General features: G+C 48.7%; 1 pseudogene; it reads right to left on the bottom strand.

Moving 5' to 3' along the window:
• Positions 1–1125: 1125 nt before the first annotated feature.
• Positions 1126–18680, bottom strand: LOC119350416 (annotated as a pseudogene).
• Positions 18681–19324: the final 644 nt, after the last annotated feature.

Raw genomic sequence — 19324 nt, 5'->3', positions numbered from 1 at the left:
TTAAGAGGAGACTTGTATATAAATAAATTGTAACTAGCTTCTTCCTTGCAAAAAGGAAATAGGATTACTGAGCTGAACATCTAAAATCTAGTGCTCCCTTCGATCCGAATTAATTGACGTAACAGAGGGAGTAATATTTCTGAATTTCATGCATCAGCTGCTTTGAACTTGAAAGAATACATGAAACTGAAGAGACTAGCAATAATGGATTTTTACTTAAGAAGGAAGGTATATAGCATCAGCTACGTACGTGGAAAGGTGAGGTGGACAGCACCTACCTAAGTTCCTCTTATCCTACCCTATCCCGTACGTCAGCAGCCCCACAGTAGATAAAATGTTGAGAAGACTAATATGTGGCTGCAGATCTCCGAAATATGTTCTACTCCCTCCGATCCAAAACAAGTGTCGTGGTTTCGTGGTTTCAGTTAACCAAAACCACGGCACTTATTCTGAATCAGAGGGAGTAGCTACTATAACTGTACAACACAAAACCATTGATTGATTTTGTGGTTTCAGTTAACCAAAACCACGACACTTATTCTGAATCAGAGGAAGTAGCTATTATAACTATACAATACAGAACTGTTGACTCTCCTTGCCGTTCGGTCCGATCGTGTTGGCGCGATTCTTGCGACTTTGCTAGGTTTGTGCAGTTCAAAAGTGCATCAGCATGGCTAGTAGGAGCAGAGATGGGGGAAGGTGGCCCTTTTGGTCCATGGAAAGCCAGCCCAAGCTACTCTGTATCCTGTCTCTGTTGGTGGAGAGAGGACACTTGCTCACGTATACCTCTTCCAGGTGACAAAAGCAGCAAGATCCCTTATGGTACCAGAGAAGCTAGGCAGTACCACAAACCTTAAGTAGCAGTATTTATGTATATATACTGATGCGTGATGCATGTAGCAAATTTTCGACGGATTAAAGATCTTGCATGCATTCCTATTAATTTTATTTTGAGAATTCATTCCTCAGGTTCAGAAACACATATAGAGAAAGTAAGCAAAGCTTTCAAGATGGTTTTATTATATTTATTTGGTCCATCAGATTAGCCATAGCTCGATTTCAGAGTGCTAAACAGGAAGAGCATGCAGGTGCTAGCTGGCTCCCATCATTCTGTATTAGTAGAAACTAGAGAATGTCTCTGGGAACGACATGGACCTCCATGGTAATCTTCTCCTCGTTCATCGACTTGAGTTCGAAGAGGAGCATGTCTCTATCACCCAGGCCTCCTTCCCGCACTTCGTTCTCATGCATGAATTTGCCCCAACCACTAAAAAGCATCCATCTGTTTGAGTTATTATTGCCTTTCCTGCAAGACATCTTGGCTTCCCAGTCCTTCCCGTTCGACTTGAGTATCACATCTGTTTTTTTAGCTGGAAGATGTATGGCATGGGCATAGTCTTGACCAAATTCCTGGTGTTTTGGAGATAGGAAAAAAGAAGTTAAAATGGTGGTTTGGTACATTATGTCAGTGAAGTAAGTAGACTTCTTCATGTAGGTAACCAGTTTAGTCAAGTGCCATTTCAAGAGAAATGTAGTTCGATGATATCCACGGTAACCTGGAGACACTTGACAATACAAATCATGCCATTTCAACAAAGCACAGGTCAAGAAGATAAGAACTAGTGAACTAGAGTATAATATGTACTACTGACTCTTTTTTTAGTGTAATCTCTACAACTGAATATGATAAGCCTAATATCTGTCATGTTTAATAGTCTACACCCCCTACATACCATAGAAATCTAACATAAAGCTAAAGGAAAAAAAAAGGAGTGTGAGAGCATACACATTACTGTTACTCCCTAAGAAAAGTCACATTCTTATATCCGCATCACTTAATTAAGTCTTTTTCTTTCACTGGCAAATCCCAACAAAATGGATTTTGTACTTGTATAAAGTGAAGCCTGCAAAGAATTGAGCTTACAATTTGCTTCTTCTGAAGACTGCTTGAGTTCAATATTGCTACATAAAGGGGTAACTTGGATCCGATAGCTTGCCATTTCTCATCAACTACCTTCTGCTGAGTAGTAGTTAGATTGCCTCTAAACGGTAAGATGAAAGGAGGGTGCTCAGAAGGATGAGCGTCACTGCCAACCAGACTATCAACAGGGAAACCATGAATGTTGCTTTCCGAGGAAGCATTTCCTCCTGCAGGTAACTTCAGATAATTAGAACAAATATATAACCTTTCAAAAGGCTGGGAGTATAGCTATGTTTTCAACGATAGTATGATACCATGACCATGAGAAGGCTCCACTGTATTTACTGCTGAACCGATATCATGACAAAAACCATGAATGATGCTTTCTGGGGAAACGTTTGATCATGTAAATAACTCAGATCATTAGAACAAAATTATAGAACCGTTCAAAAAGTTGGAAGTATGGCTATGTTTTTTATGATCTGGTTATCTACATGAATCAGATGATCTGGTTATGTATGAATCAGATGTGATAATCATTGAATAATAAATAGAACCTTGGATTTACTACTGAACCGATAACTGCATCCTTAGGAGGAGTAGCTTTTGCACGAAATACATGGACCGTAAACATGGAACTTTCACTACCCTTCGATGGTACAAAGATGCACATATCTCCCACCTGCACATTGTTGTCACATACGAAGCCTAACCAATCACCCGCAAGCATGCGCTCGCCTTTTTCCATGTAGAACCTTGGATGCCACTCCTCGCTCTTGTCTGGAATTTGAAGTGTGACAGGCATCCCACTTTCATGTGGAAAGTGTGCAGCTTCAACTAATGTGTGTTCCTTCGAGATGATCTGGTTATGTATGAATCGGATGTGATAATCATTGAATAATAAAAAAAAATAGATAAACCAAACTCAGGCTGAATTCAGAAAAACATGTTTCAATTGTCCAGAGAAAAACATTTAATAAAGTGTTCTGAAGATCCACAAGAACTTGAAGATGGGAATTCCCCACTTATAATGTACACTAGGAACATAAATGTAGAGTACAACAGCAATCACACCAACATATTGTTCATATTATAAGCATGTGAGTTGCCGATTCAGTTTAGAAGAAGAAGAGTATTTTACCAGAAGAGGACGAGGTGATTGAACATCACAATTTTTCATGACAGCCACGAATACAACAGTTTCAGGTTTAACTTTCTGGATAAGCGCATTTAGTCTCTCACTTTGTGCTCCAGATAGACAACCCCTAAGAGTTATCCCGCAATCAGTTTCTGGAGGTGATTGCCCATCTTCTGGCTCCACAGACTCATATTCTAGAAGACTGCCATGTCCTGTACAAAATTTCACAGGTAAGTAATTTAAGGTTTGACACATACGAACATATTATCGGAGCTGCTTCAAATACGAAAATAAATGACGCATGTTTATTCAGTATTACCTTGGATTGGGACAATGTCAGGTCTTCCAAGAAGGAAATTATCATGCCCAGGGCCTTCATGTGGAAGATCATCCGACTCAATATCTTCATTGTCTTGTGCTGCAACAGAGTTCCATGAGTAAATTGAGCGGATTGTAGTGAGGGGTGACTATTAATTTGATGCAAACTGACCCTACAAGTTAACCTGAAAATTCCTGAGATGGAGAAGATGTTACTGCCCTCTTCAGTTGTTTTCCATGACGCCTCGAGGTATTGCTGTCACCTTCACCAGATCCATCTGATAGAATTAGAGGAAGAGAATGATTGACCACACAATCGGTGGTTTCCTGCTATCTCATATATATAGACAATTACAAGATATACAGGGAAACAATCTGTACAAATCCTAACCATAATGGCCTGATTACATGCAAGATATCAAGCTCTGAACATGGCAGGGTATAACCGAATATACTGACATATTCGGATTGCCTAACATCCCCCTGCAGTCACAACGGGAGATTCTCGGACGCTGAGACTGGATCGAAAGTCCAAGAACAACGGTGATGGTAGACCTTTGGTGAATATGTCCGCAAATTGTCGAGACGAAGGCACATGAAGAACTCGAATGTGCCCCAACGCAACACGATCTCGAACGAAGTGAAGGTCGATCTCGATGTGTTTGGTGCACTGATGCTGAACCGGATTCGTAGACATGTAGACAGCACTAACATTGTCGCAGAAGATAACAGTAGCACTGGGCAGAGGTCGGTGAAGCTCCTGGAGAAGTTGGCGGAGCCAACTGGCTTCAGCAACGGCGTTGGCGACAGCTCGATACTCGGCTTCAGCGCTGGAATGGGATACAGTGTGCTGGCGCTTGGAAGACCAAGAAATGAGGTTGTCGCCGAAGAACACACAGTAGCCGGAGGTGAAGCGACGTGTGTCTGGACAACCAGCCCAGTCTACGTCAGTGTAGGCGACGAGACGATCCATGGAAGAAGGCACGAGTTGAAGTCCATGGTGAAGCGTACCCTTGACGTACCGAAGAACTCGTTTGACCAGAGACAAGTGCTGGTCGCGCGGGTCGTGCATGTGGAGGCATATTTGCTGCACGGCGTAGGCGATGTCCGGTCGAGTGAACGTCAAGTACCGGAGGGCACCAGCAAGACTCCGGTACTCCGAAGGATCAGCAACGGGGGGGCCAGCCGCAGCGGCGAGCTTGGGTGAAGTGTCCACGGGAGTCGATGCAGAGTGGCAGGAGCTCATGCCAGCACGCTCGAGAATCTCGAGAGCGTACTGAGTCTGTGAGAGAAACATACCCCGAGAATCACGTCGAACGGCGAGGCCGAGGAAGTGATGAAGCTCACCCAAGTCAGTCATGGCAAACTCGGCGCTGAGGGCAGCGATGACACGCTCGAGCAAGGCCGAGGTAGACGCCGTGAGGATGATGTCGTCGACGTAGAGAAGTAGGTACGCCGTGCCGAGCGTACCATGCAGTATGAAGAGCGAGGTGTCAGACTTCGAGCAGGCGAAGCCGAGAGTGGTGATGAAGGTCGCAAAGCGATGGTACCACGCACGAGGGGCTTGCTTCAGACCATAGAGTGCGCGGTTAAGGCGGCACACATGGTCAGGGCGAGCGGAGTCGACGAAGCCAGTGGGCTGGTGGCAATATACCACCTCGTCAAGATGCCCATGGAGAAAAGCATTCTTGATGTCAAGCTGGCAAATCTTCCAGTTGGAGGAGAGAGCGACGGAGAGGATAACCCGGATGGTAGCTGGTTTAACTGTTGCAAATATGCCCTATAGGCAATAAGAAAAGCATTATTATTATATTTCCTTGTTCATGATAATTGTCTTTATTCATGCTATAATTGTGTTATCCGGAAATCGTAATACATGTGTGAATAATAGACACCAACATGTCCCTAGTGAGCCTCTAGTTGACTAGCTCGTTGATCAACAGATAGTCATGGTTTCCTGACTATGGACATTGGATGTCATTGATAACGAGATCACATCATTAGGAGAATGATGTGATGGACAAGACCCAATCCTAAACATAGCATAAGATCGTATAGTTCGTTTGCTAGAGTTTTCCAATGTCAAGTATCTTTTCCTTAGACCATGAGATCGTGTAACTCCCGGATATCGTAGGAGTGCTTTGGGTGTGCCAAACGTCACAACATAACTGGGTGACTATAAAGGTATACTACGGGTATCTCCGAAAGTGTCTGTTGGGTTGACACGGATCAAGACTGGGATTTGTCACTCCGTATGACGGAGAGGTATCACCGGGCCCACTCGGTAATGCATCATCATAATGAGCTCAAAGTGACCAAGTGTCTGGTCACGGGATCATGCATTACGGTACGAGTAAAGTGACTTCCCAGTAACGAGATTGAACGAGGTATTGGGATACCGACGATCGGATCTCGGGCAAGTAACATACCGATTGACGAAGGGAATTGTATGCGGGGTTGCTTGAATCCTCGACATCGTGGTTCATCCGATGAGATCATCGAGGAGCATGTGGGAGCCAACATGGGTATCCAGATCCCGCTGTTGGTTATTGGCCGGAGAGTCGTCTCGGTCATGTCTACATGTCTCCCGAACCCGTAGGGTCTACACACTTAAGGTTCGGTGACGCTAGGGTTGTAGGGATATGTATATGCAGTAACCCGAATGTTGTTCGGAGTCCCGGATGAGATCCCGGACGTCACGAGGAGTTCCGGAATGGTCCGGAGGTAAAGAATTATATATAGGAAGTGCTATTTCGGGCATCGGGACAAGTTTCAGGGTCACCGGTATTGTACCGGGACCACCAGAAGGGTCCCGGGGGCCCACCGGGTGGGGCCACCTGCCCCGGGGGGCCACATGGTCTGTAGGGGGTGCGCCTTGGCCTACATGGTCCAAGGGCACCAGCCCCAAGAGGCCCATGCGCCTAGGGTTCCAAAAGGGGAAGAGTCCCACAAGTGGAAGCCACCCCCTAGGTGCCTTGGGGGGGAGGGAAACCTCCCTTGGCCGCCGCCCCTAGGAGATTGGATCTCCTAGGCCGGCGCCCCCCTGGCCCTCCTATATATAGTGGGGGAAGGAGGGCTTTTTGATCCACGCCTTTGGTTGCCTCCTTCTCCCTCTCCAACACCGCCTCCTCCTCCATAGTGCTTGGCGAAGCCCTGCCGGAGTACTACAGCTCCATCAACACCACGCCATCGTGCTGCTGCTGGAGCCATCTTCCTCAACCTCTCCTTCCTCCTTGCTGGATCAAGAATAAGGAGACGTCACGCTGACCGTACGTGTGTTGAACGCGGAGGTGCCGTCCATTCGGCGCTAGGATCTCCGGTGATTTGGATCACGTCGTGTTCGACTACATCATCCCCGTTCCTTGAACGCTTCCGCTCACGATCTACAAAGGTATGTAGATGCATCCGATCACTCGTTGTTAGATGAACTCATAGATGGATCTTGGTGAAACCGTAAGATTTTTTTTGTTTTTCTGCAACGTTCCCCAACAGTGGCATCATGAGCTTGGTCTATGCGTAGTTCTTCTTGCGCGAGTAGAACACAATTTGTTGTGGGCGTAGATTTGTCAACTTTCTTGCCGCTACTAGTCTTATCTTGCTTCAGCGGTATTGTGGGATGAAGCGGCCCGGACCAACCTTACACGTACGCTTACGTGAGACCGGTTCCACCGACTAACATGCACAAGTTGCATAAGGTGGCTGGCGGGTGTCTGTCTCTCCCACTTTAGTTGGAGCAGATTCGATGAAAAGGGTCCTTATGAAGGGTAAATAGAAGTTGACAAATCACGTTGTGGCTTTCACGTAGGTAAGAAAACGTTCTTGCTAGAACCCTATTTCAGCCACGTAAAACTTGCAACAACAATTAGAGGACGTCTAACTTGTTTTTGCAGCAAGTGCTTTGTGATATGATATGGCAAAAGTTGTGATGAATGATGAATGATCTATATGTGATGTATGAGATGTTCATGCTATTGTAATAGGAATCACGACTTGTATGTTGATGAGTATGACAACCGGCAGGAGCCATAGGAGTTGTCTTTATTTTTTATATGACCTGCGTGTCATTGAGAAACGCCATGTAAATTACTTTACTTTATTGCTAAACGCGTTAGCCATAGTAGTAGAAGTAATAGTTGGTGAGCAACTTCATGGAGACACGATGATGGAGATCATGATGATGGAGACCATGGTGTCAAGCCGGTGACAAGATGATCATGGAGCCCCAAGATGGAGATCAAAGGAGCTATGTGATATTGGCCATATCATGTCACGTTTATTATTTGATTGCATGTGATGTTTATCATGTTTTTGCATCTTGTTTACTTAGAACGACGGCAGTAAATAATATGATCCCTCATAATAATTTCAAGAAGTGTTCCCCCTAACTGTGCACCGTTGTGACAGTTCTTTGTTTTGAAGCACCACGTGATGATCGAGTGTGATAGATTCTAATGTTCACATACAACGGGTGTAAGACAGATTTACACATGCAAACACTTAGGTTGACTTGACGAGCCTAGCATGTACAGACATGGCCTCGGAACATAGAAGACCGAAAGGTCGAGCATGAGTCGTATAGAAGATACGATCAACATGAGGATGTTCACCGACGTTGACTAGTCCGTCTCACGTGATGATCGGACACGGCCTAGTTAACTCGGATCATGTTATACTTAGATGACTAGAAGAGGGATGTCTATCTAAGTGGGAGTTCATTGAATAATTTGATTAGATGAACTTAATTATCATGAACTTAGTCTAAAATATTTACAATATGTCTTGTAGATCAAATGGCCAACGTAGTCCTCAACTTCAAAGCGTTCCTAGAGAAAACCAAGCTGAAAGATGATGGCAGCAACTATACGGACTGGGTCCGGAACCTGAGGATCATCCTCATAGCTGCCAAGAAAGATTATGTCCTACAAGCACCGCTGGGTGACGCACCTGTTCTCCCTGCAGAACAAGACATTATGAACGCTTGGCAGACACGTACCGATGACTACTCCCTCGTTCAGTGCGGCATGCTTTACAGTTTAGAGCCGGGGCTCCAAAAGCGTTTTGAGAGACACGGAGCATATGAGATGTTCGAAGAGCTGAAAATGGTTTTCCAAGCTCATGCCCGGGTCGAGAGATATGAAGTCTCCGACAAATTCTTCAGCTGTAAGATGGAGGAAAATAGTTCTGTCAGTGAGCACATACTCACTATGTCTGGGTTACATAACCGCCTGACTCAGCTGGGAGTTAATCTCCCGGATGACGCGGTCATTGACAGAATCCTCCAGTCACTTCCACCGAGCTACAAGAGCTTTGTGATGAACTTCAATATGCAGGGGATGGAAAAGACCATTCCTGAAGTATTTGCAATGCTAAAATCAGCAGAGGTAGAAGTCAAAAAGGAACATCAAGTGTTGATGGTGAATAAAATCACTAAGTTCAAGAAGGGCAAGGATAAAAAAGCCTTCAAGAAAGACGGCAAGGGAGTTGCCGCGCCCGGCAAGTAAGCTGCCGGGAAGAAGCCAAAGAATGGACCCAAGCCCGAGACTGAGTGCTTTTATTGCAAGGGAAGTGGTCACTGGAAGCGGAATTGCCCCAAATACTTAGCGGACAAGAAGGCCGGCAAAACAAAAGGTATATGTGATATACATGTAATTAATGTGTACCTTACCAGTACTCGTAGTAGCTCTTGGGTATTTGATACCGGTGCAGTTGCTCACATTTGTAACTCAAAGCAGGAGCTGCGGAATAAGCGGAGACTGGCGAAGGACGAGGTGACGATGCGCGTCGGGAATGGTTCCAAGGTCGATGTGATCGCCGTCGGCACGCTACCTCTACATTTACCTACGGGATTAGTTTTGAACCTCAATAATTGTTATTTAGTGCCAAGTTTTAGCATGAACATTGTATCAGGGTCTCGTTTAATATGAGATGGCTACTCATTTAAATCCGAGAATAATGGTTGTTCTGTTTATATGAGAGATATGTTTTATGGTCATGCTCCGATGGTAAATGGTTTATTCTTAATGAATCTCGAGCGTAATGCTACACATATTCATAGTGTGAGTACCAAAAGATGTAAGATTGATAATGATAGTCCCACATACTTGTGGCACTGCCGCCTTGGTCACATAGGTGTCAAACGCATGAAGAAGCTCCATGCTGATGGACTTTTAGAGTCTCTTGATTACGAATCATTTGACACGTGGGAACCATGCCTCATGGGTAAAATGACCAAGACTCCGTTCTCAGGAACAACGGAGCGAGCAACCAACTTATTGGAAATCATACCTACTGATGTATGCGGTCCAATGAGTGTTGAGGCTCGCGGTGGCTATCGTTATGTTCTCACCCTCACTGATGACTTGAGTAGATATGGGTATGTCTACTTAATAAAACACAAGTCTGAGACCTTTGAAAAGTTCAAGGAATTTCAGAGTGAGGTTGAGAATCAACGTGACAGAAAAATCAAGTTCCTACGATCAGATCGTGGAGGAGAATACTTGAGTCACGAGTTTGGCACACACTTAAGAAAATGTGGAATAGTTCCACAACTCACGCCGCCTGGAACACCTCAGCGTAATGGTGTGTCCGAACGTCGTAATCACACTCTATTAGATATGGTGCGATCTATGATGTCTCTTGCCGATTTACCGCTATCATTTTGGGGGTATGCTTTAGAGACTGCCGCATTCACTTTAAATAGGGCTCCGTCGAAATCCGTTGAGATGACACCGTTTGAATTATGGTTTGGGAAGAAACCTAAGCTGTCGTTTCTAAAAGTTTGGGGATGCGATGCTTATGTCAAGAAACTTCAACCTGAAAAGCTCGAACCCAAATCGGAAAAATGCGTCTTCATAGGATACCCTAAAGAAACTATTGGGTATACCTTCTACCTCAGATCCGAAGGCAAGATCTTTGTTGCCAAGAATGGGTCCTTTCTAGAGAAAGAGTTTCTCTCGAAAGAAGTAAGTGGGAGGAAAGTAGAACTTGATGAAGTATTACCTCTTGAACCGGAAAAGGGCACAACTCAAGAAAATGTTTCTGAGGTGCCTGCACCGACTAGAGAGGATGTTAATGATAATGATCAAGATACTTCTGATCAAGCTCCTACTGAAATTCGAAGGTCCACAAGGACACGTTCCGCACCAGAGTGGTACGGCAACCCTGTCTTGGAAATCATGTTGTTAGACAACGGTGAACCTTCAAACTATGAAGAAGCGATGGCGGGCCCGAATTCCAACAAATGGCTAGAAGCCATGAAATCCGAGATAGGATCCATGTATGAAAACGAAGTATGGACTTTGACTGACTTGCCCGTTGAGCGGCGAGCCATAGAAAATAAATGGATCTTTAAGAAGAAGACAGACGCGGATGGTAATGTGACCATCTATAAAGCTCGGCTTGTCGCTAAGGGTTATCGACAAGTTCAAGGGGTTGACTACGATGAGACTTTCTCACCGGTAGCGAACCTAAAGTCCGTCCGAATCATGTTAGCAATTGCCGCATTCTATGATTATGAAATATGGCAAATGGACGTCAAAACGGCATTCCTTAATGGTTTCCTTAAGGAAGAATTGTATATGATGCAGCCGGAAGGTTTTGTCGATCCTAAGAATGTTGACAAGGTGTGCAAGCTCCAACGCTCGATTTATGGGCTGGTGCAAGCATCTCGGAGTTGGAACATTCGCTTTGATGAGATGATCAAAGCGTTTGGGTTTACGCAGACTTGTGGAGAAGCCTGCGTTTACAAGAAAGTGAGTGGGAGCTCTGTAGCATTTCTCATACTATATGTAGATGACATACTTTTGATGGGAAATGATATAGAACTCTTGGACAACATTAAGGCCTACTTGAATAAGAGTTTTTCAATGAAGGACCTTGGAGAAGATGCTTATATATTAGGCATCAAAATCTATAGAGATAGATCGAGACGCCTCATAGGTCTTTCACAAAGCATATACCTTGATAAGATATTGAAGAAGTTCAATATGGATCAGTCTAAGAAGGGGTTCTTACCTGTGTTACAAGGTGTGAAATTGAGCTCTGCTCAATGTCCGACCACGGCAGAAGATATAGAAGAGATGAGTGTCATCCCCTATGCCTCAGCCATAGGTTCTATTATGTATGCCATACTGTGTACCAGACCTGATGTAAACCTTGCCGTAAGTTTGGTAGGAAGGTACCAAAGTAATCCCGGCAAGGAACACTGGACAGCGGTCAAGAATATCCTGAAGTACCTGAAAAGGACTAAGGAAATGTTTCTCGTTTATGGAGGTGACGAAGAGCTCGTCGTAAAGGGTTACGTCGATGCTAGCTTCGACACAGATCTGGATGACTCTAAGTCACAAACCGGATACGTGTATATTTTGAATGGTGGGGCAGTAAGCTGGTGCAGTTGCAAGCAGAGCGTCATGGCGGGATCTACATGTGAAGTGGAGTACATGGCAGCCTCGGAGGCAGCACATGAAGCAATTTGGGTGAAGGAGTTCATCACCGACCTAAGAGTCATACCCAATGCGTCGGGGCCAATCAAACTCTTCTGTGACAACACTGGAGCTATTGCTCTTGCCAAGGAGCCCAGATTTCAGAAGAAGATAAGGCACATCAAGTGTCGCTTCAACTCCATTCGTGAAAATGTTCAAGATGGAGACATAGATATTCGTAAAGTGCACACAGACCTGAATGTAGCAGATCCGTTGACTAAACCTCTCCCTAGAGCAAAACATGATCAACACCAGAATTCCATGGGTGTTCGATTCATCACAATGTAACTAGATTATTGACTCTAGTGCAAGTGGGAGACTGTTGGAAATATGCCCTAGAGGCAATAATAAAAGCATTATTATTATATTTCCTTATTCATGATAATTGTCTTTATTCATGCTATAATTGTGTTATCCGGAAATCGTAATACATGTGTGAATAATAGACACCAACATGTCCCTAGTGAGCCTCTAGTTGACTAGCTCGTTGATCAACAGATAGTCATGGTTTCCTGACTATGGACATTGGATGTCATTGATAACAAGATCACATCATTAGGAGAATGATGTGATGGACAAGACCCAATCCTAAACATAGCATAAGATCGTATAGTTCGTTTGCTAGAGTTTTCCAATGTCAAGTATCTTTTCCTTAGACCATGAGATCGTGTAACTCCCGGATACCGTATGAGTGCTTTGGGTGTGCCAAACGTCACAACGTAACTGGGTGACTATAAAGGTATACTACGGGTATCTCCGAAAGTGTCTGTTGGGTTGACACGGATCAAGACTGGGATTTGTCACTCCGTATGACGGAGAGGTATCACCGGGCCCACTCGGTAATGCATCATCATAATGAGCTCAAAGTGACCAAGTGTCTGGTCACGGGATCATGCATTACGGTACGAGTAAAGTGACTTGCCGGTAACGAGATTGAACGAGGTATTGGGATACCGACGATCGGATCTCGGGCAAGTAACATACCGATTGACGAAGGGAATTGTATGCGGGGTTGCTTGAATCCTCGACATCGTGGTTCATCCGATGAGATCATCGAGGAGCATGTGGGAGCTAACATGGGTATCCAGATCCCGCTGTTGGTTATTGGCCGGAGAGTCGTCTCGGTCATGTCTACATGTCTCCCGAACCCGTAGGGTCTACACACTTAAGGTTCGGTGACGCTAGGGTTGTAGGGATATGTATATGCAGTAACCCAAATGTTGTTCGGAGTCCCGGATGAGATCCCGGACGTCACGAGGAGTTCCGGAATGGTCCGGAGGTAAAGAATTATATATAGGAAGTGCTATTTCGGGCATCGGGACAAGTTTCGGGGTCACCGATATTGTACCGGGACCACCGGAAGGGTCCCGGGGGCCCACCGGGTGGGGCCACCTGCCCCGGGGGGCACATGGGCTGTAGGGGGTGCGCCTTGGCCTACATGGGCCAAGGGCACCAGCCCCAAGAGGCCCATGCGCCTAGGGTTCCAAAAGGGGAAGAGTCCCACAAGTGGAAGGCACCCCCTAGGTGCCTTGGGGGGGAGGGAAACCTCCCTTGGCCGCCGCCCCTAGGAGATTGGATCTCCTAGGCCGGCGCCCCCCCTTGGCCCTCCTATATATAGTGGGGGAAGGAGGGCTTTTTGATCCACGCCTTTGGTTGCCTCCTTCTCCCTCTCCAACACCGCCTCCTCCTCCATAGTGCTTGGCGAAGCCCTGCCGGAGTACTGCAGCTCCATCAACACCACGCCGTCGTGCTGCTGCTGGAGCCATCTTCCTCAACCTCTCCTTCCTCCTTGCTGGATCAAGAAGAAGGAGACGTCACGCTGACCGTACGTGTGTTGAACGCGGAGGTGCCGTCCGTTCGGCGCTAGGATCTCCGGTGATTTGGATCACGTCGTGTTCGACTACATCATCCCCGTTCCTTGAACGCTTCCGCTCGTGATCTACAAAGGTATGTAGATGCATCCGATCACTCGTTGCTAGATGAACTCATAGATGGCTCTTGGTGAAACCGTAGGAAATTTTTTTGTTTTTCTGCAACGTTCCCCAACATTAACCACCGGGCTAAAGGTCTCGTCGAAATCAATGCCGTGCTCCTGGGAGAAACCACGCAACACCCAGCATGCTTTGTAGCGGTCGAGGCTGCTGTCGGGTTTGAACTTGTGACGAAAGACCCACTTGCCGGAGACGATGTTGGCGTTGGCGGGTGGGCGTACAAGATCCCACGTGTTGTTGGCGAGGAGAGCACCGTACTCGTCAGTCATAGCCGCCAACCAGTTCGGGTCTTTGAGAGCACCACGAACGGACTTGGGGATTGGCGATGGAGCGGCGATGGGAGCGACGTGCAAGTTGAGGCGTTCCCGCGGACCAATGATCTTTCCAGCCTGACGGCGGGTGATCATCTGACGAACAAGGGGCGGGGGCGATGGTCGTGGCATGGTTGTGGTCGAGCTGGACGCGGGAGACGCAGAGCCAGAGGCTGCATCGTCGCTAGCATCGTTGGGAGACGCGGTCGTGGGCGAATCTTCATGGGCCGGCGTGTGCCCATCCAAGGAGGCGGGCGAGGCCGGGGATACCGGCGTGTGGGCCGGTGTGACCGGCGAGGAGGCAGACGACGCAGCCGGGGCATGGGCCGCCGAAACCGGGGCGTGGACCGGTGTGCGCGGCGTTGCTGGAGCAGGCGCTGAGGAGGCTGGGCGCGGTCCAGCGGACCGACGCGGCCCAGCAGACCGACGCGGTCCAGCGTGCATGGGTGGCACGGGAACCGGGGCGAGCACATCGATCAAATCATCGGCCGGAGGGGGCGACGGCGGCTGCTGTAGGTTAGAGACAGAAAAATCTGGTGCAAAAGGGAACCGAGTTTCGTCAAAAATCACATGCCGAGAAATAATGATGCGACGAGACTCGAGATCCATGCAGCGGTAACCACGATGATTAGAGGGGTAACCGAGGAACACGCATGCTGTCGAACGGTGCGACAGTTTGTGAGGCATAGTGGCGGAGAGGTTTGGGTAACATAAACAACCGAACGTACGAAGGAGAGTATAGTCGGGTGTTTTGGAAAAAAGAGCGAAGTAGGGGCAAGGTGCGGCGAGAGCTTTGGTGGGTAGTCTGTTGAGAAGATAGGTGGCCGCATGAAGAGATTCAACCCAAAATTGGACAGGCATGCTTGCTTGAAATAAGAGTGTGCGTACTACGTCGTTGACAGTGCGAATTATGCGTTCAGCTTTGCCATTTTGTGGGGAAGTGTATGGACACGAGAAGCGTAGGAGAATCCCGTGTTTGACGGAGAGTTCCTGAAGAGCGTGGTTGTCGAATTCACGTCCGTTGTCGCACTGAATGGCTTGAAGAGAGAGGGAAAACTGTGTGGCGACATAAGCACGAAAGTTAGATAAAAGAGAGAAAGCTTCAGATTTTTGGCGTAGGGGATACGTCCACAAGTAATGAGTGAAATCATCTAAAATGACTAGAAAGTATTTATAGCTGGAGACACTCGGAATAGGTGAAGTCCACAAATCACAATGTATTAATTCAAAAGGTCTATGAGTTTGAGTAGTAGAAGCTGAAAATGATAAACGAACATGACGGCCAAGTTGACATCCATGACATAAACTAGAGTCCTTGAGCACTTTATTGATGGGGAGCGATGACGACGAAACAAGGCGCCGGAATGCGTCAGCGCCGGGGTGACCAAGACGCCGGTGCCAAAGAGTGGAGTCATCTGTGATGGTGGTGAGGGCGTGCGGCAAGGAGGTGACCGGATAGAGATCACCCGAGCTACTGCACCTGAGAATCACGGCCCCTGTCTTGAGATCCTTCATAGAAAAACCCCAAGGGTCAAATTCCACCGAACATAAGTTGTCAATAGTAAACTGACGAACAGAAATTAGATTTTTAACTATGCGGGGAGTGACAAGGACATCACGAAGAGTAAGACGACGAGAGGAAGTAGGGAGAGATGCATGACCGGAGTGAGACACAGGAATAGAGGAACCATCTCCGACCATGATATGTTTGTGTGGAGGATTGGAAGAGAGAGAGTTGAGGTTACCGGCGTCCGGGGACATGTGAGCGGCTGCTCCGGTGTCCATGACCCACTCCGTGGGAGCCTGCAAGCTCATGGTGTTGAAGCAGCTCGCAAGGGCGGACAGGTCCCATGTCGGTGTCGAGGGGGAGCCGTAGGTGGGGTAGCCGTTGTAAGTGAATGTCGCGGGCGATGGAGGCGTGTACGCTGGGGCAGGTAAGGCCATGTAGCCATGAGCCGGGCGGGATGGCGGGGCGGCAGGGCGCGGCCCGAGGATGCCGTTGGCGTGGCCAGCCTGATGGTAGACGGGTCCTCCGTGACCCATCATCGGGTGCATGTAGATGGCACCAGTCCAGGGGTGCTGCATGCTGGGAAAGGCGGGGGTGCCACCACCCCCGTTGTTCTTCTTCTTGCCCTTGCGGCCTGAACCGTTGCCGGAGGGGGCGCCAAAGGGTGCAGGAGTACCAAACCCGGAGCGCCCGGCGTGAGGCTGCTGCGACGAGAGAGCAGGGCCGCCGCGAAGCCCCCCGGCAGGGGGAGCGGTGTAGAAGGCCGAGGGCGAAGACGAGCTCGTGTTCGACGGCTTAAGCTCCTAGAGAAGAAGCATGTTGCGAAATTGGAGAAAGGTAGGAAACGGCGTGAGGAGGGGAGCGAGGTTGCCGATGTCCTTGTAGTGGTCGTTGAGGCCCTTGATGGTGTTCCACACCAAGGCGTCATCAGAGACGGGGGCGTTGACATCGGCGAGGGCGTCGGCGACCGTCTTCTGCTCAAGGCAATAGGCGGTGACGCTCTTGTCCAGCTGCTCGATGTTGCGGAACTTCTGACCAAGATAGCCAGCGCGGGCTTGCTGGTTGTCGCGAAAGAGGGCGGTGATGGCGCCGAGGACGGCGGAGGCCGTTGTGCCCGCCGCCATGACCATGTCGGAGATGTCGGGAGCGACGGAGCCGTACAGCCAACGAAGGACGGTGGAGTCCATCCGCTGCCATTCCTCGTCGACTGGAGGAGGCGCCACGTCGAGGTGATCCGCGAGGGCGTATTGGCTGACGGCGATGTCGAGGAAGCGACGCCACTTGGTGAAGTTTGAGGCCTTGAGGTCGAGGGTGACGGAGATCAGGCTCTTGACGTTTTGGATGGCAGTGGCCTGAGCCCAGAGGGCGGCATGGGGATGAGGAAGATCGCCGGCGCCAGACATGGCTGCGGCGGCGGAGGCAGGAGAGGAGGGGTGGCGTGGGAGCCTGGGGCGGCGGCGGTAGTGGAGAGGGGCGGAAGCGAATCACTTGGCTGATACCATGATAGAATTAGAGAAAGAGAATGATTGACCACACAATCGGTGGTTTCCTGCTATCTCATATATATAGACAATTACAAGATATACAGGAAAACAATCTGTACAAATCCTAATCATAATGGCCTGATTACATGCAAGATATTAAGCTCTGAACATGGCAGGGTATAACCGAATATACTGACATATTCGGATTGCCTAACACCATAAATCACAGGTGCAGCAGAGGACGAAGCTCTGTCTTTCGCACAGCGTACACAAATGTTATTTTATCCGACCAACTCCATTCCCTTGCAGACCTTGCAAGGATTGCCCATCTCTCATAAGTCCTGTAAAATGGATCAAGCAGAAATTATTTCAGACAGCTACATTCAAGAAACTGGTAAAACGAACAACACATTTTGGCTAGCTAGTTAGAATACTAAATCTGTCTACAGCAGATTATATATCGCCATGCATGTGAAGTGAAGAAAATACAACGAAAACGAAGAAAGTAAACTGATTTCCAGGCTTAGAAGAACAAGAGACACATGACAGACTGAAGGAAGCAAATTGGTTAGAAGATACAGGTGCTTACTATGGTGCTTCTGCCACAGCAGATCGATAGGAGGGAATGAAGGTATCAGCGGCAGTTGGTCCTGGGCTTAATATATGAAGATGGACAGGGGGGAATGAAGGGGTTTGAACGGCAGATTGTGAAGACGGATAGTGGGAAATTAAGGGATTGAACACCAGTCCAAGAGGTTCCAGAACTTATAGATAGTGAGAAATGATGAAATCGAAAGGCAGCCCAAGAGGTTCTTGGCCTTAATAAATTGGCACTACCTGTGTATACTGCACCACAAGAAAAAAAAAGAGGAAAAACCCTCTTTTTTTTCTTGTTCCCAACACCCAGTCGTCGATTCAAAGCAAACTAGTTCGTGCACCACACATCTAAAAATAAATGCAGATTTAGTGCGCAAGTGTGCACAACAAAGCGATGAATTCTGGCGGAATGCAAGGGGGCAAACTCACAATTTTGGGTCGCTTTGAGCCAAAAAAAATGGATAAAGAAAGGAAACCTCTTAGGGCATCTCCAGCCGCGCCCCCGACAGGCCCTTCCCAGGCGATTTTGCCGCGCCGGCGCCAAAAAAACGGCCCAGTCGCGTTCCTAGAAGCCCGTTTTTCGTCGGCTCGGGCCAAAACTGGTGCCGGCGGACCCAGGCCGAACCCGGCGCCCTGGGAGGCGCTTGGGGAGTCGGCACAAGCGAAAAAGGCGCGTGGGCCCGCCCTGGCGGCGACCCAAGGGCCTTTTCCCGCCGCTTCTTGACGCTTTTCCCTCACATCTCTTCCGCTCGCTCTCCTTCCTCCCGCCATTCCCTCCCTTTCTCCCGCCAAACCCCCTCTAGCTCGCCTTCTAGTCGCCGCCATGCCGCCGAAGAAGTACGCCATGCCGCACGCGGCGGCAACCACGATTGGCACCGTGGCCCAGCCGAAGCAGAGGAAGCTGAGGGCGCCACCATCGAAGCCATCGGGCATGTCGAGCGCCGAGTGGAGGGTGGAAGTTCAGCAACGCGACGCAGTCACCACCGACCGGCGGAACAGGGCCATTGCCAAGAAGGCCCGCGACAACGCGGCGCCTGCGGCGGCGTCTTCCTCATCTGTCGACCACGCGGGGATGATGAATCCACCCGTCGTCAGCCACACCTAGTACGCGCCCTGGGGACAGCAAGGCGTCGAATCTCCATGGGGATCGTCGTCGCCCGGCTACGCCGACGGCGACGCGCACGGGGGGTTCAACCCAAACGTGACCTTCCCCCATGGCCACCCCGCGACGCGCACACCCTCGCCCGCCTTCGTCGGCGTGCAGTACCCTCCATACAACTACTCGCCGCCCGCCGCCTACGCGTCCACACCGACGCCCCATCTCCGCCGTGGACCGCTGCCCTTCTCGCACCTTGGCGACACGGACGACACAGGAGCCGACATGGACGACATCATCGCGACAGGATCGACCGCGGCCGCCACGTCTCCCGGGTTCGCCACCCGGGACGAGGTAGTGGATCTCAGCGGCGACATGGAGGCCGAGCTCGGCTACGTCTACGGCGAGGACGCGCACGAAGCGCAGGAACCCGAGGAGAAGGAGGAGGACGAGGAGGAGCCGGCTCCTGTTCCGACGAAGG

This window comes from Triticum dicoccoides, chromosome 1A (genome assembly GCF_002162155.2).
Source record: "Triticum dicoccoides isolate Atlit2015 ecotype Zavitan chromosome 1A, WEW_v2.0, whole genome shotgun sequence".
In the NCBI taxonomy this organism is placed as follows: Eukaryota; Viridiplantae; Streptophyta; class Magnoliopsida; order Poales; family Poaceae; genus Triticum; species Triticum dicoccoides.
Note: the sequence above shows the minus strand (reverse complement) of the source record. Positions and strands in the feature narration are given on the sequence as shown.